Below are 25,323 nucleotides of genomic sequence, written 5' to 3' on the forward strand. Positions count from 1 at the left end.
CTGTGGTCTTCCAGTGGCTCATGTTGATAGTGATGAGCGGCTGCCCTCGGTGGCGGTGGTGATCGCCGCTCCCAATTGCCTCTGCTCCGCTGAGGGCAATGTATTTTGTAGTGCCCTGGTTGATTGCATTGGTGACATACCAATGGCGGTCTCCGGTTAAAATTAGGCTGTGTCGTGGGTGGTACCGCGTTCGGACGGTGGTGGGTCACAGGACCTGGCGTTGGAGCGCTGGACCTTACCAGAGGGCGGTTCCCACTAGCCTCTCCTTTTCTTTCCTCGTGATGCTCGTCTGCCAGCTTGGCCGCTTCCTCAATTTTGGCCGGCTTCCTGTCTCTGACCCAGTCCCTGGTGTCTGCAGGTGTGTGGTCAAAAAATTGTTCTAGCAAGAGGAGTTGTAGCACCTCCTCTAGCGTCGTGGCCTGGCAGCCTTGTATACAGTTTTGGGCTGCCCGATACATCCTAAAAGCCCATTCGGTGTAGGAGTCTCGGCCCCCTTTCCGTAATGCCCGAAACTTTTTCCTGTAAGTCTCTGGGGTCACGGCATACCTGGCTAGCAGAATGTCCTTTACCCTGGCATAGTCATGTATGGCTGTATCAGGAACTGCTCGGTACGCCTCTGCTGCTCGGCCCGTGAGTTTGCTGCTTAGAATCGCGGCCCATTGCTCTGATTCCAGACCCTCCAAAGCGCATTGACGCTCGAAATCTTGTAGATATGCATCAATTTCCATTTTTCCCATCTGAAAAACTTTTAAAAGCAGCATAGTTAATCTTTCTCCGCTGTCCTCCATTTATGGATCCAGCTAAGGAAGCGGTGTCTCCTTGGTTTAAGCTTGCCTGTTGTGCTTTGAGTTCTGCGCAAACCTGCGCCAGGACTTGAGTCACCATCTCCGGTGTGGGATTTGGCCCATATATGTTTAGCCTCCACATCACCTTCTGTTGGAACTCTGCTTCCTCCCGGCTGACTTCCGCCATGCAGCTGGTTTGGTCGCCCTCCCTTAGTTCTGCTATGAGGGTAGCTTTCTTTTTGTTGCTTGCCACCTGACCTCGGGCTTCCAGCAGATCCTTTAGCGTAGTCCTCTTTAGTCTCTCCTACTGCTGGGCCATTCACCAGTTTTCTTTATGCATCCCATTCAATCTCATCGCTTGCCACCAGTTGTTAAGACCTACAGTGGTTATGGTACTGCGGCCTTCTATTCCTTTCCCAATAGCTGAGCATATGTGATTATAGCTACCATAGGAAATAGGGGGATAGGGTCGATGAATGCAGCTTCCAAGATGATTCTCCCCAGCAAATGGAATATTCCCCAACCATGAGCCTAGACTTCATGAAGGGTGTAACAGGAATACTTTTTATTGATAACACACTAGCTTTTATGAGAAATCCTCCTGCAAGAGGATCTCCCACAGTAAATGAAGGACAACAACCAATAACATACAAAGTTACAGTAACACCCGCCCTCTCTTTGCCTGGGAGCTATTGAGATAAGTTAACGGGTAAACCAATTATCTCCAGGCAGAGAGCACACAATTCTCCCCAACGTTGGAGCACCCTTTTCCCCACAAGGTATCCCCACAATTTACATATCCCCTGATAGCCCCGATCTGGGGGACCAACATATCCAGATTTCACCCAGATTGGTTAAAGGGGTCTTAAAAAACATGGAAGTCACAAGTTACAGACCACACACGAGGCTCCTGCCCAAAACAGTTCCATGAATTCCGTGTGTGCGGTCGATCAATTCACAAAAAGGTAAAAACCGAATAAAGTCTATTTTCTTCACAATAGTAATTTACCTGCACTTGATACTTTCATTAAAGCCATTTCAGTAGATATGACTAAGTTGCGTAATGAGGTTGCCAACATGCCTTTTAAACATCCCAACATAACTACCTCTGATATTGAACTGCTTGAGGGGTTTTGCCATGAAAACAGCCTCACAATTAAACCCGCTGACAAGGGGGGTGCGGTTGTTAAGTATATCCATGAAATCAGGAGACAACTGAATGATCAGAATGTGTACAAAGCATTGATGGGTGATCCCAGATTTGAAATTGCCCGACATATCAAGAAGGTCCTTGATGTCGCTTTGAGTCGGGACATTATTGATGAGGAGCTTTATACTTTTTTGGTTATACAGCATCCACGTACACCTGTCATTTACGTGTTACCAAAGATTCATAAGTCGATGGTTGACCCTCCAGGTCGGCCTATCGATGCTGGTACTGGATCAATTTTTTCTAATATTTCTATCTTTTTGGACCGTTTACTTCGTAAATATGCAGTCAGTACCAGATCCTGCATTAGAGATACGGGTGATTTTCTTGAAAAGATCTCCGATATCACACTACCTGATGGCTGTCTTGTGGCCACTTTTGACGTCACAAGTCTCTATACTTTTATTGACCACACAAGGGCGGTGTCTGCGGTCCGGAAGAATCTGTTGGACAGCGAATACTCTGTGGAGTGTTAGGATTTTATTATCCAACTTTTGGATCTGGTACTGTGGAATAATAATTTTTTGTTTATGGATGTTTTTTTCTTGCAGTTACGAGGGACCACCATGGGGTCAAATGTGGCGCCCACTTACGCTAATGTCTTCATGGCGGCCCTCGAGGAGGACCTTGTCTATGTATCCCACCACTTCAGTCATGTACTGGGGTGGTGGCGGTACATAGACGATGTCTTCCTAATTTGGCATGGTGACTCTACTTCTCTGGAGTTATTCCATACTTTTATGAATCAACTGGATCCCGACATCGCATTTACTTTGACATATTCTGACACTCAAGTTCAATTCCTGGATACTATGGTTACTATGGTTGGTGACAAATTATCCACTGATATTTTTACCAAACCAACTGATTGCAACACTTTGTTGCATTATAATAGCTGTCATCCTAGGTCCACTATTGATTCATTACCATCTAGTCAGCTGCTTAGAGTTAAGAGGATAGTACAGGGTCCTGAAACACTACCTACTCGCTATGCCCAGATGGTGCATAAGTGTCGACAGAGAGGATATCCCTCTTGGATGATTAATAAACATTTGGATAGGGTTAGGTATCCACAGCAGATTGGAACTGACACCATATCTAATAAAGTGGTACGGATTCCGTTTATATCCACATATTCTGAACAAACTGGGATGGTTGCCATGATCATTCGCAAACATTGGTCCATATTGAAAAGTAATCTGCCGCATATTGCAGCTTTCACTGTAGCCCCCTTTTATCCTATAGGCGCCCCACCAATTTGCGTGACAAATTGGTTCGGGCTGACATTCCGGTCAAAGGTTCGGTACAAACCTACATTGGGTCTCGCAGAAGGGGATGTTACCCCTGTCTGAATTGTGTGAACTGTTCATTTATGATTAAGGGAGACAAATTTATTCATCCTACATCAGGGACCAGTTATGATATTCGTCAATTTTTGACATGTGACAGTGCATATGTTGTTTATGTGCTTTCGTGTCCATGTGGTCTCCTATATGTTGGGGAGACCACATGTGACATGAAGACACGTTTAAACAACCACCGTTTTACTATTAGACGTAAGAGGAAAGACTTGCCAGTTCCAAAACATTTTGTTGAGGCGGGGGATAGTGAGAAGGACCTGAAATTCATCATTTTGGATCAGATCATTTTGTCAAGGGGGGGGGGGGTGATCGGACATTGGCTCTCAAGCAGAGAGAGCTACGTTGGATCCATCTCCTACATACTCTGAGACCATTTGGTCTTAATGTCGAGTTCAAATGGAGTGTGATATAGATGTGGGTTTTTAATCATCCTGTTGGTTTTTTGTTACTTTTGTCCTGGCTATGTGAATTCAATTGGTGTCATTAATTGTATATTCATTTTGATAAATGTATTTATATTTATCTTTTTAGATCTTATTTATCAATGCTTTCGCAGCGGTTTGGACAGATGGTGGACGCGGAATCCTGGGTCATTTTTAATATGAATTTTGTGAGGGAGGGGACTCATAGGGCACAACTATTTTAGATTCATTATTAATTATTCTGGCCGCTTGTATAGGGTTTTGCTAAGCGAGTGGTGGTCCTAATTTACCTGTTTGTAGGGTTTGGGGGAGATTTTGGGCTAGAAGGTTTTGGGCATGGACGTGTCCTGGGCCTCCTTCCCGTTATAGGCCCATAGTGATGATCGTGGAAATGATATAACTACTGGTCCCCCTCTATCTACCCTCAAGATGTTTGGTATCTATTTTATAGGGGTTCTTTCCCCTTGTGTGCTCCAATACACAAAGTACCATGATGGCTCCAGCATATATCCTGAGTACAGCGGCTAGATGGATGTCTTTACCTATCAAATTTAGACATCCGTTCTATTGGTCTTTTGACCTTTCTTTCTTTCTTTCCCCTTCTCCTTATAGTTGTGACTGCATTGCCCTTTTTGTCTGGCTGGTATTCGCTTTGCCTGCGGTTTGCGGCCGGCTGTTGCTGGGGCAATGACGCCAGTATTACTGGTGTTGTTGGCCTGTGTGCGCTTGCCCCTCCCCGCTGGCGTGGCGAATCCAAGCGCTGCTCTTGGCGTAGTCTCGCGATGGCTGCACGAGTCATGTGGATGGTCAGGTGATCAATCATGTGACTGGTGGCGTCTCTTGGCTCCGTTCGTTTAAGTTGCGGTTGCTAGGCTTCTGGACATGCGCAGTCTGACTTGAAGGACGCAGATTTTGGTGCCGCTGGTCTGTCCCCGCTGAATGAGTTTTTATTAATTATAGCTATTGCTGACACTTATGCACAGGTGATGTAACACTGCCTTATTGTGTCCAATTTACACAGTTTATAATATACACTCACCTAAAGAATTATTAGTGCCCCCATACTAATACGGTGTTGGACCCCCTTTTGCCTTCAGAACTGCCTTAATTCTACGTGGCATTGATTCCACAAGGTGCTGATAGCATTCTTTAGAAATGTTGGCCCATATTGATAGGATAGCATCTTGCAGTTGATGGAGATTTGAGGGATGCACATCCAGGGCACGAAGCTCCCGTTCCACCACATCCCAAAGATGCTCTATTGGGTTGAGGTCTGGTGACTGTGGGGGCCATTTTACTACAGTGAACTCATTGTCATGTTCAAGAAACCAATTTGAAATGATTCGAGCTTTGTGACATGGTGCATTATCCTGCTGGAAGTAGCAATCAGAGGATGGATACATGTTCTCATTCTGTTTACGCCAAATTCGGACTCTACCATTTGAATGTCTTAACAGAAATCGAGACTCATCAGACCAGGCAACATTTTTCCAGTCTTCAACAGTCCAGTTTTGGTGAGCTTGTGCAAATTGTAGCCTCTTTTTCCTATTTGTAGTGGAGATGAGTGGTACCCACTGGGGTCTTCTGCTGTTGTAGCCCATCCGCCTCAAGGTTGTGCGTGTTGTGGCTTCACAAATGCTTTGCTGCAGACCTCGGTTGTAACGAGTGGTTATTTCAGCCAACGTTGCTCTTCTATCAGCTTGAATCAGTCGGCCCATTCTCCTCTGACCTCTAGCATCCACAAGGCATTTTCGCCCACAGGACGGCCGCATACTGGATGTTTTTCCCTTTTCACACCATTCTTTGTAAACCCCAGAAATGGTTGTGCGTGAAAATCCCAGTAACTGAGCAGATTGTGAAATACTCAGACCGGCCCGTCTGGCACCAACAACCATGCCACACTCAAAATGGCTTAAATCACCTTTCTTTCCCATTCTGACATTCAGTTTGGAGTTCAGGAGATTGTCTTGACCAGGAGCACCCCCCTAAATGCATCGAAGCAACTGCCATGTGATTGGTTGACTAGATAATTGCATCAATGAGAAATAGAACAGGTGTTCCTAATAATTCTTTAGGTGAGTGTATGTTTGTAATAATCATGAATATTGTTAATTTGCACATTTGAACACAATCATGTAAACTATATTGATGCTACACGGATCCCTGTGTAATTATATCCTATGTATTTTAATACCTATTTTTATGATTGTATTATTTATTAATTGATTGTCACTCTATTTGCTGCTATGTATTCTGAGTATATATACCCCTGTGAGACACCAGGTTTTATGCTTGATAAAGACTGCATTGAGCAGTTGAAACATTGCAGAGGGGTCAATATAGGATCCATCGTTTTTCACTTTACCTCTGGAGTGTTGCCTCATCTTTTGAACATATACAGTCAGGTTCATAAATATTGGGACATGGACACAATTCTAACATTTTTGGCTCTATACACCACCACAATGGATTTGAAATGAAATAAACAAGATGTGCTTTACCTGCAGACTGTCAGCTGTAATTTGAGGGTATTTACATCCAAATCAGGTGAACGGTGCAGGAATTACAACAGTTTCCATATGTGCCTCCCACTTGTTAAGGGACCAAAAGTAATGGGACAGAATAAAAATCAACCACTTGGTTGCAAATCCTTTGCAGTCAATTACAGCCTGAAGTCTGGAACGCAAAGACATCACCAGACGCTGGGTCTCATCCCCGGTGATGCTCTGCCAGGCCTTTACTGCAACTGTCTTCAGTTCCTGCTTCTTCTTGGGGCATTTTCCCTTCAGTTTTGTCTTCAGCAAGGGAAATGCTCCATCGGATTCAGGTCAGGTGATTGACTTGGACATTGCATAACATTCCACTTCTTTCCCTTAAAAAACTCTTTGGTTGCTTTTGCAGTATGCTTTGGGTCATTGACCATCTGCACTGTGAAGCGCCGTCCAATGAGTTCTGAAGCATATGGCTGAATATGAGCAGATAATATTGCCCGAAACACTTCAGAATTCATCCTGCTGCTTTTGTCAGCAGTCACATCATCAATAAATACAAGAGAAGCAGTTCCATTGGCAGCCATACATGCCCACGCCATGACACTACCACCACCATGCTTCACTGATGAGGTGGTATGCTTAGGATCATGAGCAGCTCCTTTCCTTCTCCATACTCTTCTCTTCCCATAACTCTGGTAAAAGTTGATCTTGGTCTCATCTGTCCATAGGATTTTGTTCCAGAACTGTGAAGGCTTTTTTAGATGTCGTTTGGCAAACTCTAATCTGGCCTTCCTGTTTTTGAGGCTCACCAATGGTTTACATCTTGTGGTGAACCCTCTGTATTCACTCTGGTGAAGTGTTCTCCTGATTGTTGACTTTGACACACATACACCTACCTCCTGGAGTTGTTTTCCGTGGTCTTCCGGGTCTTTTGGTGTTGCTGAGCTCACCGATGCGTTCCTTCTTTTTAAGATTGTTCCAAACAGTTGTTTTGGCCACACCTAATGTTTTTGCTATCTCTCTGATGGGTTTGTTGTGTTTTTTCAGCCTAATGATGGCTTGCTTCACTGATAGTGACAGCTCTTTGGGTCTCATCTTGAGAGTTGACAGCAACAGATTCCAAATGCAAATAGCAGACTTGAAATTAACTCTGGACCTTTTATCTGCTAATTGTAATTGGGATAATGAGGGAATAACACACACCTGGCCATGGAACTGCTGAGAAGCCAATTGTCCCATTACTTTTGGTTCCTTAACAAGTGGGAGGCACATATGCAAACTGTTGTAATTCCTGCACCGTTCACCTGATTTGGATGTAAATACCTCAAATTAAAGCTGACGGTCTGCAGGTAAAGCACATCTTGTTCGTTTCATTTCAAATCAATTGTGGTGGTGTATAGAGCCAAAAATGTTAGAGTTGTGTAGATGTCCCAATATTATTGGACCTGACTGTATCTATCTATTAGCCGTTGAGCCTGCGGCTGGGAGGATTTTGCACCCGTGCTATTGGACTAGTGCTGCTGTGTAATTTTTTGTTTGCTATATATATATACACAGTACAGACCAAAAGTTTGGACACACCTTCTCATTCAAAGAGTTTTCTTTATTTTCATGACTATGAAAATTGTAGATTCACACTGAAGGCATCAAAACTATGAATTAACACATGTGGAATTATATACATAACAAACAAGTGTGAAACAACTGAAAATATGTCATATTCTAGGTTCTTCAAAGTAGCCACCTTTTGCTTTGATTACTGCTTTGCACACTCTTGGCATTCTCTTTATGAGCTTCAAGAGGTAGTCCCATGAAATGGTTTTCACTTCACAGGTGTGCCCTGTCAGGTTTAATAAGTGGGATTTCTTGCCTTATAAATGGGGTTGGGACCATCAGTTGCGTTGAGGAGAAGTCAGGTGGATACACAGCTGATAGTCCTACTGAATAGACTGTTAGAAATTGTGATATGGCAAGAAAAAAGCAGCTAAGTAAAGAAAAACGAGTGGCCATCAATACTTTAAGAAATGAAGGTCAGTCAGTCAGCCGAGAAATTGGGAAAACTTTGAAAGTAAGGGCTATTTGACCATGAAGGAGAGTGATGGGGTGCTGCGCCAGATGACCTGGCCTCCACAGTCACCGAACCTGAACCCAATCGAGATGGTTTAGGGTGAGCTGGACCGCAGGGTGAAGGCAAAAGGGCCAACAAGTGCTAAGCATCTCTGGGAACTCCTTCAAGACTGTTGGAAGACCATTTCAGGGGACTACCTCTTGAAGCTCATCAAGAGAATGCCAAGAGTGTGCAAAGCAGTAATCAAAGCAAAAGGTGGCTACTTTGAAGAACCTAGAATATGACATATTTTCAGTTGTTTCACACTTGTTTGTTATGTATATAATTCCACATGTGTTAATTCATAGTTTTGATGCCTTCATAGTCATGAAAATAAAGAAAACTCTTTGAATGAGAAGGTGTGTCCAAACTTTTGGTCTGTACTGTATATATATATATATATATATATATATATATACACTCACCTAAAGAATTATTAGGAACACCTGTTCTATTTCTCATTGATGCAATTATCTAGTCAACCAATCACATGGCAGTTGCTTCAATGCATTTAGGGTTGTGGTCCTGGTCAAGACAATCTCCTGAACTCGAAACTGAATGTCAGAATGGGAAAGAAAGGTGATTTAAGCAATTTTGAGCGTGGCATGGTTGATGGTGCCAGACGGGCCGGTTTGAGTATTTCACAATCTGCTCAGTTACTGGGATTTTCACACACAACCATTTCTAGGGTTTACAAAGAATGGTGTGAAAAGGGAAAAACATCCAGTATGCGGCAGTCCTGTGGGCAAAAATGCCTTGTGGATGCAGGAGGTCAGAGGAGAATGGGCCAACTGATTCAAGCTGATAGAAGAGCAACATTGACTGAAATAACCACTCGTTACAACCTAGGTCTGCAGCAAAGCATTTGTGAAGCCAAAACACGCACAACCTTGAGGCGGATGGGCTACAACAGCAGAAGACCCCACCGGGTACCACTCATCTCCACTACAAATAGGAAAAAGAGGCTACAATGTGCACGAGCTCACCAAAATTGGACTGTTGAAGACTGGAAAAATGTTGCCTGTTCTGATGAGTCTCGATTTCTGTTGAGACATTCAAATGGTAGAGTCCGAATTTGGCGTAAACAGAATGAGAACATGTATCCATCCTCTGATGGCTACTTCCAGCAGGATAATGCACCATGTCACAAAGCTCGAATCATTTCAAATTGGTTTCTTGAACATGACAATGAGTTCACTGTACTAAAATTGTCCCAACAGTCACCAGATCTCAACCCAATAGAGCATCTTTGGGATGTGGTGGAACAGGAGCTTCGTGCCCTGGATTTGCATCCCTCAAATCTCCATCAACTGCAAGATGCTATCCTATCAATATGGGCCAACATTTCTAAAGAATGCTATCAGCACCTTGTTGAATCAATGCCACGTAGAATTAAGGCAGTTCTGAAGGCAAAAGGGGGTCCAACACCGTATTAGTATGGTGGCACTAATAATTCTTTAGGTGAATGTGTATATATATATATATATATATATATATATATATATACAGTACAGACCAAAAGTTTGGACACACCTTCTCATTCAAAGAGTTTTCTTTACTTTCATGACTATGAAAATTGTAGATTCACACTGAAGGCATCAAAACTATGAATTAACACATGTGGAATTATATACATAACAAACAAGTGTGAAACAATTGAAAATATGTCATATTCTAGGTTCTTCAATGTAGCCACCTTTTGCTTTGTTACTGCTTTGCACACTCTTGGCATTCTCTTGATGAGCTTCTAGAGGTAGTCCCCTGAAATGGTCTTCACTTCACAGGTGTGTCCTGTCAGGTTTAATAATTGGGATTTCTTGCCTTATAAATGGGGTTGGGACCATCAGTTGCGTTGAGGAGAAGTCAGGTGGATACACAGCTGATAGTCCTACTGAATAGACTGTTAGAATTTGTATTATGGCAAGAAAAAAGCAGCTAAGTAAAGAAAAACGAGTGGCCATCATTACTTTAAGAAATGAAGGTCAGTCAGTCAGCCGAGAAATTGGGAAAACTTTGAAAGTAAGGGCTATTTGACCATGAAGGAGAGTGATGGGGTGCTGCGCCAGATGACCTGGCCTCCACAGTCACCGGACCTGAACCCAATCGAGATGGTTTGGGGTGAGCTGGACCGCAGAGTGAAGGCAAAAGGGCCAACAAGTGCTAAGCATCTCTGGGAACTCCTTCAAGACTGTTGGAAGACCATTTCAGGGGACTTCCTCTTGAAGCTCATCAAGAGAATGCCAAGAGTGTGCAAAGCAGTAATCAAAGCAAAAGGTGGCTACTTTGAAGAACCTAGAATATGACATATTTTCAGTTGTTTCACACTTGTTTGTTATGTATATAATTCCACATGTGTTAATTCATAGTTTTGATGCCTTCATAGTCATGAAAATAGAAGAAAACTCTTTGAATGAGAAGGTGTGTCCAAACTTTTGGTCTGTACTGTATATATATATATATATATATATATATATATATATATATTGTAGTAGCCCAGAGGGGAGAATCGTGGATGGTCGGTACGTCTCACTGAGAATGTATGCCTCAGTGATATAATTCCCGGAAATAAGTATACCAGTAACATTAGGTTGCTGGGAGGTTTTCATTAAATTGGATTTTGGGTCCGGGTTTTAGGAGTGACCAGAGAGATTGGGTGGGACAGGTCACTCCCGTACTCCATCCAGGGTTTTCCTACTGTGTGGTTAAAAAGGATGTGGGAATCTCAGCTGAGGAGATCATGTGTGCACAGGCTAACTAAAGCTGAACAAGCTAAGAGGGAGGATTTGGTCTCTGAAAGACCCCAGAGAGTGGTGGGATCATATTGTTTTGTTACCTGATTTAGACTGAACACAAAATGTGGGACTTTATGTTATACAATATTTGTGGGCTGAAGAAAGCTTAAAGCTAAAGTTTGGACATTTTTACTTTTGTTTGCTGAAATAAACACTGCCTGTGGTGAAGACTGAACTGACGTGTGTGTGTGTGCACAGTGACGGAGTTAAAACCCCCACTATATATATATATATATAGAAGATGAAAAAAGGGCAGCACTCCAATGGATAAAAATAAAATAAACTTTATTTACCCATAAGGCTGTAGCGACGTTTCGGCTCCTACACAGGAGCCTTCCTCAAGCCTTCCTGTGTAGGAGCCGAAACGTCGCTACAGCCTTATGGGTAAATAAAGTTTATTTTATTTTTATCCATTGGAGTGCTGCCCTTTTTTCATCTTCTATTATTTGTTGGATTGGCTTATATCCATACTGTGACGGTGCTGCCATCTCTTTTTCCATTTTTTTTTATATATATATATATATATATATATATATATATATATATACATATACACACACTACAGAGGACAGTATACTGTATATATATACTACAGAGGACAGTATACTGTATATATATACTACAGAGGACAGTATACTGTATATATATACTACAGAGGACAGTATACTATATATATACTACAGAGGACAGTATACTGTATATATACTACAGAGGACAGTATACTGTATATATACTACAGAGGACAGTGTACTGTATATATATACTACAGAGGACAGTATACTGTATATATATACTACAGAGGACAGTATACTGTATATATATACTACAGAGGACAGTATACTGTATATATACTACAGAGGACAGTATACGGTTGCAGATGGATATGGATAGATTGGAGGCTTGGGCAGATAAGTGGCAGATGAGGTTTAACACTGACAAATGTAAGGTTATGCACATGGGAAGGAATAATGCAAGTCACCCGTACATAGTAAATGGTAAAACACTGGGTAACACTGACATGGAGAAGGACCTAGGAATTTTAGTGAACAGCAAACTAAGCAGCAAAAACCAGTGTCAGGCAGCTGCTGCCAAGGCCAATAAGATAATGGACTACATCAAAAGGGGCATAGATGCTGGTGATGAGAACATAGTCCTACCACTTTACACATCACTAGTCAGACCACACATGGAGGACTGTGTACAGTTCTGGGCTCCTGTGAACAAGGCAGACATAGCAGAGCTGGAGAGGGTCCAGAGGAGGGCAACTAAAGTAATAACTGGAATAGAGCAACTACAGTACCCTGAAAGATTATCAAAATTAGGGTTATTCACTTTAGAAAAAAAACAATGGATGGGAGATCTAATAACTATGTAAAAATATATCAGGGTCAGTACAGAGATCACTCCCATCATCTATTTATCCCCAGGATTGTGACTGTGACGAGGAGACATCCTCTGCATCTGGAGGAAAGAAGGTTTGTACACAAACATAGAAGAGGATTCTTTACAGTAAGAGCAGTGAGACTATGGACTCTTTACTGTAAGAGCAGTGAGACTATGGATTCTTTACTGTAAGAGCAGTGAGACTATGGACTCTACTGTAAGAGCAGTGAGACTATGGAGTCTACTGTGAGAGCAGTCAGACTATGGACTCTTTACTGTAAGAGCAGTGAGACTATGGACTCTTTACTGTAAGAGCAGTGAGACTATGGACTCTTTACTGTAAGAGCAGTGAGACTATGGACTCTTTACTGTAAGAGCAGTGAGACTATGGACTCTTTACTGTAAGAGCAGTGAGACTATGGACTCTTTACTGTAAGAGCAGTGAGACTATGGACTCTTTACTGTAAGAGCAGTGAGACTATGGACTCTTTACTGTAAGAGCAGTGAGACTATGGACTCTTTACTGTAAGAGCAGTGAGACTATGGACTCTATACTGTAAGAGCAGTGAGACTTTGGACTCTATACTGTAAGAGCAGTGAGACTATGGACTCTATACTGTAAGAGCAGTGAGATTATAGACTCTTTACGGTAAGAGCAGTGAGACTATGGACTCTTTACTGTAAGAGCGGTGAGACTGTGGGATCTATACTGTAAGAGCAGTGAGACTATGGACTCTTTACTGTAAGAGCAGTGAGACTATGGGGCTCTTTACTGTAAGAGCAGTGAGACTATGGACTCTTTACGGTAAGAGCAGTGAGACTATGGACTCTTTACTGTAAGAGCAGTGAGACTATGGACTCTTTACTGTAAGAGCAGTGAGACTATGGACTCTATACTGTAAGAGCAGTGAGATTATAGACTCTTTACGGTAAGAGCAGTGAGACTATGGACTCTTTACTGTAAGAGCGGTGAGACTGTGGGATCTATACTGTAAGAGCAGTGAGACTATGGACTCTTTACTGTAAGAGCAGTGAGACTATGGACTCTTTACTGTAAGAGCAGTGAGACTATGGACTCTTTACGGTAAGAGCAGTGAGACTATGGACTCTTTACTGTAAGAGCAGTGAGACTATGGACTCTTTACTGTAAGAGCAGTGAGACTATGGACTCTTTACTGTAAGAGCAGTGAGACTATGGACCCTTTACTGTAAGAGCAGTGAGACTATGGACTCTTTACTGTAAGAGCAGTGAGACTATGGACCCTTTACTGTAAGAGCAGTGAGACTATGGACTCTTTACTGTAAGAGCAGTGAGACTATAGACTCTTTACTGTAAGAGCAGTGAGACTATGGACTCTATACTGTAAGAGCAGTGAGACTATAGACTCTTTACTGTAAGAGCAGTGAGACTATGGACTCTTTACTGTAAGAGCGGTGAGACTATGGACTCTTTACTGTAAGAGCGGTGAGACTATAGACTCTATACTGTAATAGCAGTGAGACTATGGACTCTTTACTGTAAGAGCAGTGAGACTATGGACTCTTTACGGTAAGAGCAGTGAGACTATGGACTCTTTACTGTAAGAGCAGTGAGACTATGGACTCTATACTGTAAGAGCAGTGAGACTATGGACTCTATACTGTAAGAGCAGTGAGACTATGGACTCTTTACTGTAAGAGCAGTGAGACTATGGACTCTTTACTGTAAGAGCAGTGAGACTATGGACTCTTTCCTGTAAGAGCAGTGAGACTATGGACTCTTTACTGTAAGAGCAGTGAGACTATGGACTCTTTACTGTAAGAGCAGTGAGACTATGGACTCTTTACTGTAAGAGCAGTGAGACTATGGACTCTATACTGTAAGAGCAGTGAGACTATGGACTCTATACTGTAAGAGCAGTGAGACTATGGACTCTTTACTGTAAGAGCAGTGAGACTATGGACTCTTTACTGTAAGAACAGTGAGACTATGGACTCTTTACTGTAAGAGCAGTGAGACTATGGACTCTATACTGTAAGAGCAGTGAGACTATGGACTCTTTACTGTAAGAGCAGTGAGACTATGGACTCTTTACTGTAAGAGCAGTGAGACTATGGACTCTTTACTGTAAGAGCAGTGAGACTATGGACTCTTTACTGTAAGAGCAGTGAGACTATGGACTCTTTACTGTAAGAGCAGTGAGACTATGGACTCTTTACTGTAAGAGCAGTGAGACTATGGACTCTATACTGTAATAGCAGTGAGACTATGGACTCTTTACTGTAAGAGCAGTGAGACTATGGACTCTATACTGTAAGAGCAGTGAGACTATGGACTCTTTACTGTAAGAGCAGTGAGACTATGGACTCTATACTGTAAGAGCAGTGAGACTATGGACTCTTTACTGTAAGAGCAGTGAGACTATGGACTCTTTACTGTAAGAGCAGTGAGACTATGGTCTCTTTACTGTAAGAGCAGTGAGACTATGGACTCTTTACTGTAAGAGCAGTGAGACTATGGACTCTTTACTGTAAGAGCAGTGAGACTATGGACTCTATACTGTAAGAGCAGTGAGACTATGGACTCTTTACTGTAAGAGCAGTGAGACTATGGACTCTATACTGTAAGAGCAGTGAGACTATGGACTCTATACTGTAAGAGCAGTGAGACTATGGACTCTATACTGTAAGAGCAGTGAGACTATAGACTCTTTACTGTAAGAGCAGTGAGACTATGGACTCTTTACTGTAAGAGCGGTGAGACTATGGACTCTTTACTGTAAGAGCGGTGAGACTATAGACTCTATACTGTAAGAGCAGTGAGACTATGGACTCTTTACTGTAAGAGCAGTGAGACTATGGACTCTTTACGGTAAGAGCAGTGAGACTATGGACTCTTTACTGTAAGAGCAGTGAGACTATGGACTCTATACTGTAAGAGCAGTGAGACTATGGACTCTATACTGTAAGAGCAGTGAGACTATGGACTCTTTACTGTAAGAGCAGTGAGACTATGGACTCTTTACTGTAAGAGCAGTGAGACTATGGACTCTTTCCTGTAAGAGCAGTGAGACTATGGACTCTTTACTGTAAGAGCAGTGAGACTATGGACTCTTTACTGTAAGAGCAGTGAGACTATGGACTCTTTACTGTAAGAGCAGTGAGACTATGGACTCTATACTGTAAGAGCAGTGAGACTATGGACTCTATACTGTAAGAGCAGTGAGACTATGGACTCTTTACTGTAAGAGCAGTGAGACTATGGACTCTTTACTGTAAGAACAGTGAGACTATGGACTCTTTACTGTAAGAGCAGTGAGACTATGGACTCTATACTGTAAGAGCAGTGAGACTATGGACTCTTTACTGTAAGAGCAGTGAGACTATGGACTCTTTACTGTAAGAGCAGTGAGACTATGGACTCTTTACTGTAAGAGCAGTGAGACTATGGACTCTTTACTGTAAGAGCAGTGAGACTATGGACTCTTTACTGTAAGAGCAGTGAGACTATGGACTCTTTACTGTAAGAGCAGTGAGACTATGGACTCTATACTGTAATAGCAGTGAGACTATGGACTCTTTACTGTAAGAGCAGTGAGACTATGGACTCTATACTGTAAGAGCAGTGAGACTATGGACTCTTTACTGTAAGAGCAGTGAGACTATGGACTCTATACTGTAAGAGCAGTGAGACTATGGACTCTTTACTGTAAGAGCAGTGAGACTATGGACTCTTTACTGTAAGAGCAGTGAGACTATGGTCTCTTTACTGTAAGAGCAGTGAGACTATGGACTCTTTACTGTAAGAGCAGTAAGACTATGGACTCTTTACTGTAAGAGCAGTGAGACTATGGACTCTATACTGTAAGAGCAGTGAGACTATGGACTCTTTACTGTAAGAGCAGTGAGACTATGGACTCTATACTGTAAGAGCAGTGAGACTATGGACTCTATACTGTAAGAGCAGTGAGACTATGGAACTCTCTGCCTGAGGAGGTGGTGATGGTGAGTTCACTAAAAGAGTTCAGGAAGGGCCTGGATGTATTTCTGGAGCGTAATAATATTACAGGCTATAGCTACTAGAGAGGGGTCATTGATCCAGGGAGTTATTCTGATGCCTGATTGGAGTCGGGAGGGAATTTTTTCCCCTAAAGTGAGGAAAATTAGCTTCTACCTTGCAGGATGACAGGCCGAACTAGATGGACAGATGTCTTTTTTCAGCCTTATAAACTATGTTACTATGTGTCATGACTTCATTTTACCAGTGTCATGAAGTACAATATGTGACGAAAAAACTTTCTCAGAATGGCCTGGATAAGTCAAAGCGTTTTAAAGTTATCTCCACTTAAAGTGACACTGGTCAGATTTGCAAAAAATGGCCTGGTCCTTAAGGTGAAATAGTGCTGAGTCCTTAAGGGGTTAAACATCTACTGTGCTCACAGTGGATTCGAAGTCTCTAGTGGACGAGAACTGTATGGCAACTGTGGCATAGAATGACGGGATTGGTGGGTGGTTTGTCACATTGGTGGCAGCGGTGGGATAGTACGACGGGCTTGGCGGGTGGTTTATCACATTGGTTGGCAGCTAGTGGGATAGCAGAACCCAAAAACAGGCAGACGTCAGCTTTTGGGAGATCAGAGCACAAAGAACTTACAAGTGCAGTTTTTGTGCAATCAGAACAATAGTACAGCGGTTACTTAGTATCCTGTCCTGCGGAACTTGAGTTCCGGGCGCAAAACGGTACACATTGATAGCGAATAGATTGGTTTACATTTCCCCACCTTTTCTTTGCTATATCCTATTCTTTTACTCTTCTCTTCTGAATGTCTGATTCAGTTCTAAATTACCTAAGTTGGTCTGTCGCCGACTTACAAGCCGTGTGTGAGTCGCAAGACATTGCCATTCTGAACAAAAATCGATCACAGTTGATCAAAGCTTTGACGGAGAGAGAAGGCCAGGCGATGGAAGGTTCCAATCCCATGCGGGAGGCTTCGCTGCCCCTTCGTTCAACGTCACCCAGCACCGCCAGCTATGGGAGTGCTGATGTTGCTACTTCAGCTCCGGGTGATGTGGATACCCTGGATTACACTATGTCCACCGCTCCTGCTAATACTCAGCAAGGAACAAGCAGCTCTGAACTGAACTTCACTGCCTTGGGCCCTATGAGCCAGCAGTTGTTACCAAGCCTGACTGGCGCGGATTTACGCTTATACCTGGAGATGCAGCAACAGCAGCAAAGAGAGGAGCGGCAGTTCCAGCTTCAGATGCAGCTCGAAAGAGAGGAGCGACAGCAGCATTTCCAGCTTCAGAGAGAAGCGCTGCAACACCAGCGTGCACTAGAACTGGCCCGAATGAGACAGGCCGAGCGGTCTTCCTCTCCTAACACTCCTGCTGTAGGAGGCATACCTCTACACGTGGTCCCCAAAGCAAGGTTTCCAGTTATGGAGAAAAACCGGGGACATTGATTTATATTTACGCTCGTTAGAGAGAGCATGCTGCCAGTTCTGCATCCCTGAGGATCAGTGGGCTCTACACCTGACGCCTCTGCTGACTGGTAAAGCGCTGGATGCTTTTGCGGAGCTACCCACAGACCAAGACTGCGATTACCAGACTATCAAGGATGCCATAATCGCTAAGTTCCAGGTAACCCCTGAGGTTTCCCGGAGAAAATTCTGTGCCATTCAGAAAGGGTCCACAGACTTTTACGCGGATGTGGCTAGCTGCTTATGCACCACATTCTGCCAATGAACTCAAACCCTTAAGGAAAGGACTTATGCTCACCTTGAGGATTTATGATCCATGACCAGCTCCTCACTGTATGCCCTACAGACGTGAGACAGTTTGTGCTGGAGCGCAAGCCCCAGTCTGCCAAAGAAGCCGCTTAGCTGGCAGACATGTTTGTCGCTACCCGGGTGCCGGACGTTCGCAAACCTGTGGTGGCGGACGTTTGCAGGCCTATGGTATCAGACATCCGCAAACCCCTGGTAACTGACAGCCACAGAACTTCAGTATCCGACAAGGACAGAGCTATGTCCCAGAACTGGAGAGAAGGCAGGCCCGCTGGCCCTGTGAACTATGAGACAACCAGGCCCTGGTGTGACCGGTGTCGCAGGCCCGGTCACACCAAGCAAACTTGCTACGCAGGGAAACCGGCCAGGCAGCTAGCACCGCGAAGACGCCAAGCCCTAAGGGGGCCAACGCCTCCACACCTGCCTCATCTGCTATATTGTTGGTCGGAGGATCCAATGTACACGGCGGATCCCAGAATCACCAGTACGTCACTGAGAATGGCAGACTGTCATCGGATTCCGAGACACCGGTGCAAATGTCACCTTGGTCCGTTCACATCTCGTTACGGAAAAGGATATCCTTCCAGGAAAGTACCTCACTCTGACTGGAGTTGGGGGCACTCGCACTCATGTGGTCCAAGCCCAAGTCACCATCGATTGGGGAATGGGACGTCAAAAGCGGGTTGTTGGGGTCCTGGGTGATATTCCTGTCGCCACAGTGCTTGGCACTGATTTGGGCACCCTTGTTTGCCGTTATGAGTACCCTGCAAACACGCAGGAGACCCAAGCAGGACTCCCTGACCAAAACCAGGTACTGTACAACCCTTTGGGGAAACAGGGAGACGGGGACACTTTACCTGCTATTTCTACGGTACCTAACACATCTAGGTGGGAGGTATTAGATTTAACTGTGCAAGCAACTGAATGTCATCTGCCTATTTCTGCACCTGTCATTGTTGATCCAAATGCATGTGTCAGTGTTAACAATGGTAATACACATGATGCTGTACCTGTTCTGGCCATTACACGGGCTATGGCCAGCCGCCTGAACTAAGAACCGACCGAAGGGACCCCCTCGGGCGATTCTGAACTTCAGGCGGATGACAATAATGCGAGAAACACCTTGTCATGTGATGTTGATTGTGTAACTGCGCTGGCAGACGCTTCCAGTGTCGCCAGTAACCGGGGCTCAGATGGGGCTGCGGGGACAGAACCAACCGTCTCTCTACCCACCTCTGACCCCAGCATTGAAGGTAACTCTCCACAGCTGACTTCACACGTCACTGGTCAGCTGGAGAAGACCTGTGGCATTGCATTAGTGCAGGCATTGAAGAGTGACCCCAGTCAGGAGACACTTAGGGCTCGAGCCGACCAGCCTCCAGGCGAGGGCACTCCATATAAGGTCTATTGGGAGAACAACCGACTGTACTGTGAAGCTGTACAGCCTGAAAAAGGTGACGCAGGAGACCTGCTAGCAGAGCTACGAGAAGTGGCAGAGGATTGGAACATCAACCCCCACCTCTCGTACCCACAGCAACTTCAGCTCACCGCACTCCTGAGTAGGCACAGCGCCACATTCTCAGGACTCCCGGGCCAAACCAACCTAGCAGCTCACCGAGTTGACACAGGGATCCACCAGCCATTACGGCAGGGCCCCTATCGCACCTCACCCAAAGTGCAGGCTGAGATCAAGCAAGAAATTGAGGAAATGCTGCAGTTAGGAGTCATCCAGAAATCCGCCAGCCCATGGGCCGCTCCGGTTGTTTTAGTCCCCAAAAAGGACAAGACAACCCGGTTCTGTGTTGACTATCGGAGACTGAATGACATCACCACAACCGATGCGTACGCCATGCCTCTAATTGATCAATTGCTAGATAAGCTGGCATCTGCCAGCTACAGTCAGGTCCTTAAATATTGGGACATGGATACAATTCTAACATTTTGACTCTATACACCACAATAGATTTGAAATTAAACGAACAAGATGTGCTTTACCTGCAGACTGTCAGCTGTAATTTCAGGGTATTTACATCCCAATCAGGTGAACGGTGCAGGAATTACAGCAGTTTCCATATGTGCCTCCCACTTGTTAAGGAACCAAAAGTAATGGGACAGAATAATAATCATGAATCAAACTGTCACTTTTTAATACTTGGTTGCAAATTCTTTGCAGTCAATTACAGCCTGAAGTCTGGAACGCATAGACATCACCAGACGTTGGGTTTCATCCCTGGTGATGCTCTGCCAGGCCTCTACTGCAACTGTCTTCAGTTCCTGCTTGTTCTTGGGGCATTTTCCCTTCAGTTTTGTCTTCAGCAAGTGAAATGCTCAATCGGATTCAGGTCCGGTGATTGACTCGGCCATTGCAGAACATTCCACTTCTTTCCCTTAAAAAACTCTTTGGTTGCTTTTGCAGTATGCTTTGGGTCATTGTCCATCTGCACTGCGAAGCGCCATCCAATGAGTTCTGAAGCATTTGGCTGAATATTAGGCAGATAATATTTCCCCAAACACTTCAGAATTCATCCTGCTGCTTTTGTCAGCAGTCACATCATCAATAAATACAAGAGAAGCAGTTCCATTGGCAGCCATACATGCCCACGCCATGACACTACCACCACCATGCTTCACTGATGAGGTGGTATGCTTAGGATCATGAGCAGCTCCTTTCCTTCTCCATACTCTTCTCTTCCCATCACTCTGGTACAAGTTGATCTTGGTCTCATCTGTCCATAGGATGTTGTTCCAGAACTGTGAAGGCTTTTTTAGATGTCGTTTGGCAAACTCTAATCTGGCCTTCCTGTGTTTGAGGCTCACCAATGGTTTACATCTTGTGGTGAACCCTCTGTATTCACTCTGGTGAAGTCTTCTCTTGATTGTTGACTTTGACACACATACACCTACCTTCTGGAGAGTGTTCTTGATCTGGCCAACTGTTGTGAAGGGCGTTTTCTTCACCAGGGAAATAATTCTTCGGTCATCCACCACAGTTGTTTTCCATGGTCTTCCAGGTCTTTTGGTGTTGCTGAGCTCACCGGTGCGTTCCTTCTTTTTAAGAATGTTCCAAACAGTTGTTTTGGCCACGCCTAATGTTTTTGCTATCTCTTTGATGGGTTTGTTGTGTTTTTTCGGCCTAATGATGGCTTCACTGATAGTGACAGCTCTTTGGATCTCATCTTGAGAGTTGACAGCAACAGATTCCAAATGCAAATAGCAAACTGGAAATGAACTCTGGACCTTTTATCTGCTCATTGTAATTGGGAAAATGAGGGAATAACACACACCTGGCCATGGAACAGCTGAGAAGACAATTGTCCCATTACTTTTGGTCCCTTAACAAGTGGGAGGCACATATGCAAACTGTTGTAATTCCTGCACCGTTCACCTGATTTGGATGTAAATACCCTCAAATTAAAGCTGACAGTCTGCAGTTAAAGCACATCTTGTCCGTTTCATTTCAAATCCATTGTGGTGGTGTATAGAGCCAACAATTTTACAATTGTGTCGATGTCCCAATATTTATGGACCTGACTGTATTTATCTGTCAGTTTTAATTTATATATTTTCTGTGTATAGTTTTTAGAATAAAACTAACGATTGCATCGTTCCCGTTTTGCCTTTTTTCCTTGATTATCTGGTTTATGCTAAGAACTCTGTCCTCAGAGGAGACATACTACCGCATTGTCTTATTTTTCTAAATTGTTAATTGGTTAGCTAGGTTGCAAATAACCTTTTCTTCCCTTTAGGATTAGCTATCTGGGGTCTCTTCGCCCCGATTCAATACGAAGAGTGGTGGCAGCAAATGAATCGGATTTCCAGCGTGAAATCGATAATTTTATTTTTCTGATTGTATTATGTAGGGGCACACCAACCAATCTTAAACTCTACTGTGCTCACCGTGGATTGACCTCCAGAAGTCTCTAGTGAATAAGACCTGTATGGTAACTGTGGCATAGTACGACGGGATTGGTGCGTGGTTTGCCACAAAGGCGTCTTTCTGATGGCCGATAGCAAACGCACTTGTGATCCTGATGGTGACCATGGACAGGCTTGAAAATGTGCCACATGCAAGTGGCGTCCATGTGTGTTTCGTTGTGGGAATATGCTACGTTTTTCTTGGCATGGACCCGAATGACCAATTCAAATGAACGGTAAATAGCGACCATGGCACCTGAATAGTTACTCTCCTGGGGACGGAACAGCTTTCCTGTGACGAGATTGAGGGAGTGATTCGGTTGCTGTGGCAGCCTCGGGCCCTCTGAAGGACTCAAGCCAATCCTGTGGCGCTTAATCTCCCATAGAATGCAATGTTAAATCATTGCAGTCTATGGGAGAAGCGATCAGACAATCACATGTTTAAGCTCCCAAGGGGGACTTAAAGTGTAAAAAAAACTAGTGAAAAAGGCTTTTTATTAAAAATAAAAATCAGTAAATAAGAAATAAAATAACGATCCTTGGTATTGCCCAAACTATTAAAATATAAAATTATTTATCCCAGATGGTGAAAAAAAACAGCTGAATAAAAAGTGACCCAAAAAGTCATACACATTCCAAAATGGTATAAATAAAAATAACAGATCGTCCCCGCAAAAAACAATCCCCCACAAAGCTCTGTAGATGTAAATGTAACAAAGTTATAGGGGTCAGAATATGGTGGTGCAAAGAAAAAAATAACTTTTTCCAAAGTTTTTTTTTTTTTTTTTTAAGTATTAAAACACGAGGAAAACTATATAAATGTGATATCGCTGTAATTGTACTTAACCGGAGAATAAAGGTAACAGGTCAGTATTACCGCTTAGGGAATGCTTTAATAACGTAACTCATAAAACTATGGCAGCATTGCATATTTTTTCCAATTCCACCCCAATTCTACATACTCTGCAATATTAAATGGTTCCATTAGGAAGACCAACTTGTCCCACAAAAAACAAGCCTTCATATGGCTATGTGAATAGAAAAATAAAAAAGTTATGGCTACGGAAATGCATGGAGTAAAAAAAGGAAATTTATTATGGCGTGATGGGGGTTAATTTACAGTCAGGTCCATAAATATTGGGACATGGACACAATCCTAACATTTTTGGCTCTATACACCACCACAATGGATTTGAAATGAAACAAACAAGATGTGCTTTACCTGCAGAATGTCAGCTTTAATTTGAGGTATTTACATCCAAATCAGGTGAACGGTGCAGGAATTACAGCAGTTTGCATATGTGCCTCCCACTTGTTAAGGAACCAAAAGTAATGGGACAGAATAATAATCATAAATCAAACTTTCACTATTTAATACTTGGTTGCAAATCCTTTGCGTTCAATTACAGCCTGAAGTCTGGAACGCATAGACATCACCAGACGTTGGGTTTCATCCCTGGTGATGCTCTGCCAGGCCTCTACTGCAACTGTCTTCAGTTCCTGCTTGTTCTTGGGGCATTTTCCCTTCAGTTTTGTCTTCAGCAAGTGAAATGCTCAATCGGATTCAGGTCAGGTGATTGACTCGGCCATTGCAGAACATTCCACTTCTTTCCCTTAAAAAAACTCTTTGGTTGCTTTTGCAGTATGCTTTGGGTCTTTATCCATCTGCACTGTGAAGCGCCGTCCAATGAGTTCTGAAGCATTTGGCTGAATATGAGCAGATAATATTGCCCGAAACACTTCAGAATTCATCCTGCTGCTTTTGTCAGCAGTCACATCATCAATAAATACATGAGAACCAGTTCCATTGGCAGCCATACATGCCCACGCCATGACACTACCACCACCATGCTTCACTGATGAGGTGGTATGCTTAGGATCATGAGCAGTTCCTTTCCTTCTCCATACTCTTCTCTTCCCATCACTCTGGTACAAGTTGGTCTTGGTCTCATCTGTCCATAGGATGTTGTTCCAGAACTGTGAAGGCTTTTTTAGATGTCGTTTGGCAAACTCTAATCTGGCCTTCCTGTTTTTGAGGCTCACCAATGGTTTACATCTTGTGGTGAACCCTCTGTATTCACTCTGGTGAAGTCTTCTCTTGATTGTTGACTTTGACACACACACACCTACCTCCTTAGGGGGGGTTTTTGATTTGGCCAACTGTTGTGAAGGGTGTTTTCTTCACCAGGGAAAGAATTCTTCGGTCATCCACCACAGTTGTTTTCCATGGTCTTCCTGGTCTTTTGGTGTTGCTGAGCTCACCGGTGCGTTCCTTCTTTTTAAGAATGTTCCAAACAGTTGTTTTGGCCACGCCTAATGTTTTTGCTATCTCTCTGATGGGTTTGTTGTGTTTTTTCAGCCTGATAGTGACAGCTCTTTTGATCTCATCTTGAGAGTTGACAGCAACAGATTCCAAATACAAACAGCAGACTGGAAATGAACTCCGGACCTTTTATCTGCTCATTGTAATTGGGATAATGATGGTATAACACACACCGGCCATGGAACAGCTGAGAAGACAATTGTCCCATTACTTTTGGTTCTTTAACAAGTGGGAGGCACATATGCAAACTGCTGTAATTCCTGCACCGTTCACCTGATTTGGATGTAAATATCCTCAAATTACAGCTGACAGTCTGCAGGTAAAGCACATCTTGTTCGTTTCATTTCAAATCCATTGTGGTGGTGTATAGAGCCAAAAATGTTAGAATTGTGTCCATGTCCCAATATTTATGGACCTGACTGTATATATTTTTTTTCAAGCTGGAGTCTGTACGTTCCTAACTAAGAAAAATAGCTGAAATTGATATAAAAACAAACAATAAAAAATAGTAACAAACCCTAAAAATGAGAGTGAATTGGAAGTGATGTGAAATTTCTAAAAAACAAAATGTAAGAAAAATATTAATTCAAAAATAATTTTCTGCTGCTCTGTGTGCAGTGTCTCCAGTAAGAAGTAACCTACCTGTCAGTGACTTACCTGTGAGATGCATAGACAGTGACGCACATTTCTATCTGCTTTATGTGCAGAGACTTCTCCTGTGGGATTGTGACGTGTCCTGAGTGGATTTCTTCTACCAGGTACGAA

The sequence above is a fragment of the Bufo bufo genome, chromosome 3, assembly GCF_905171765.1.
Source record: "Bufo bufo chromosome 3, aBufBuf1.1, whole genome shotgun sequence".
Classification (NCBI taxonomy): domain Eukaryota; kingdom Metazoa; phylum Chordata; class Amphibia; order Anura; family Bufonidae; genus Bufo; species Bufo bufo.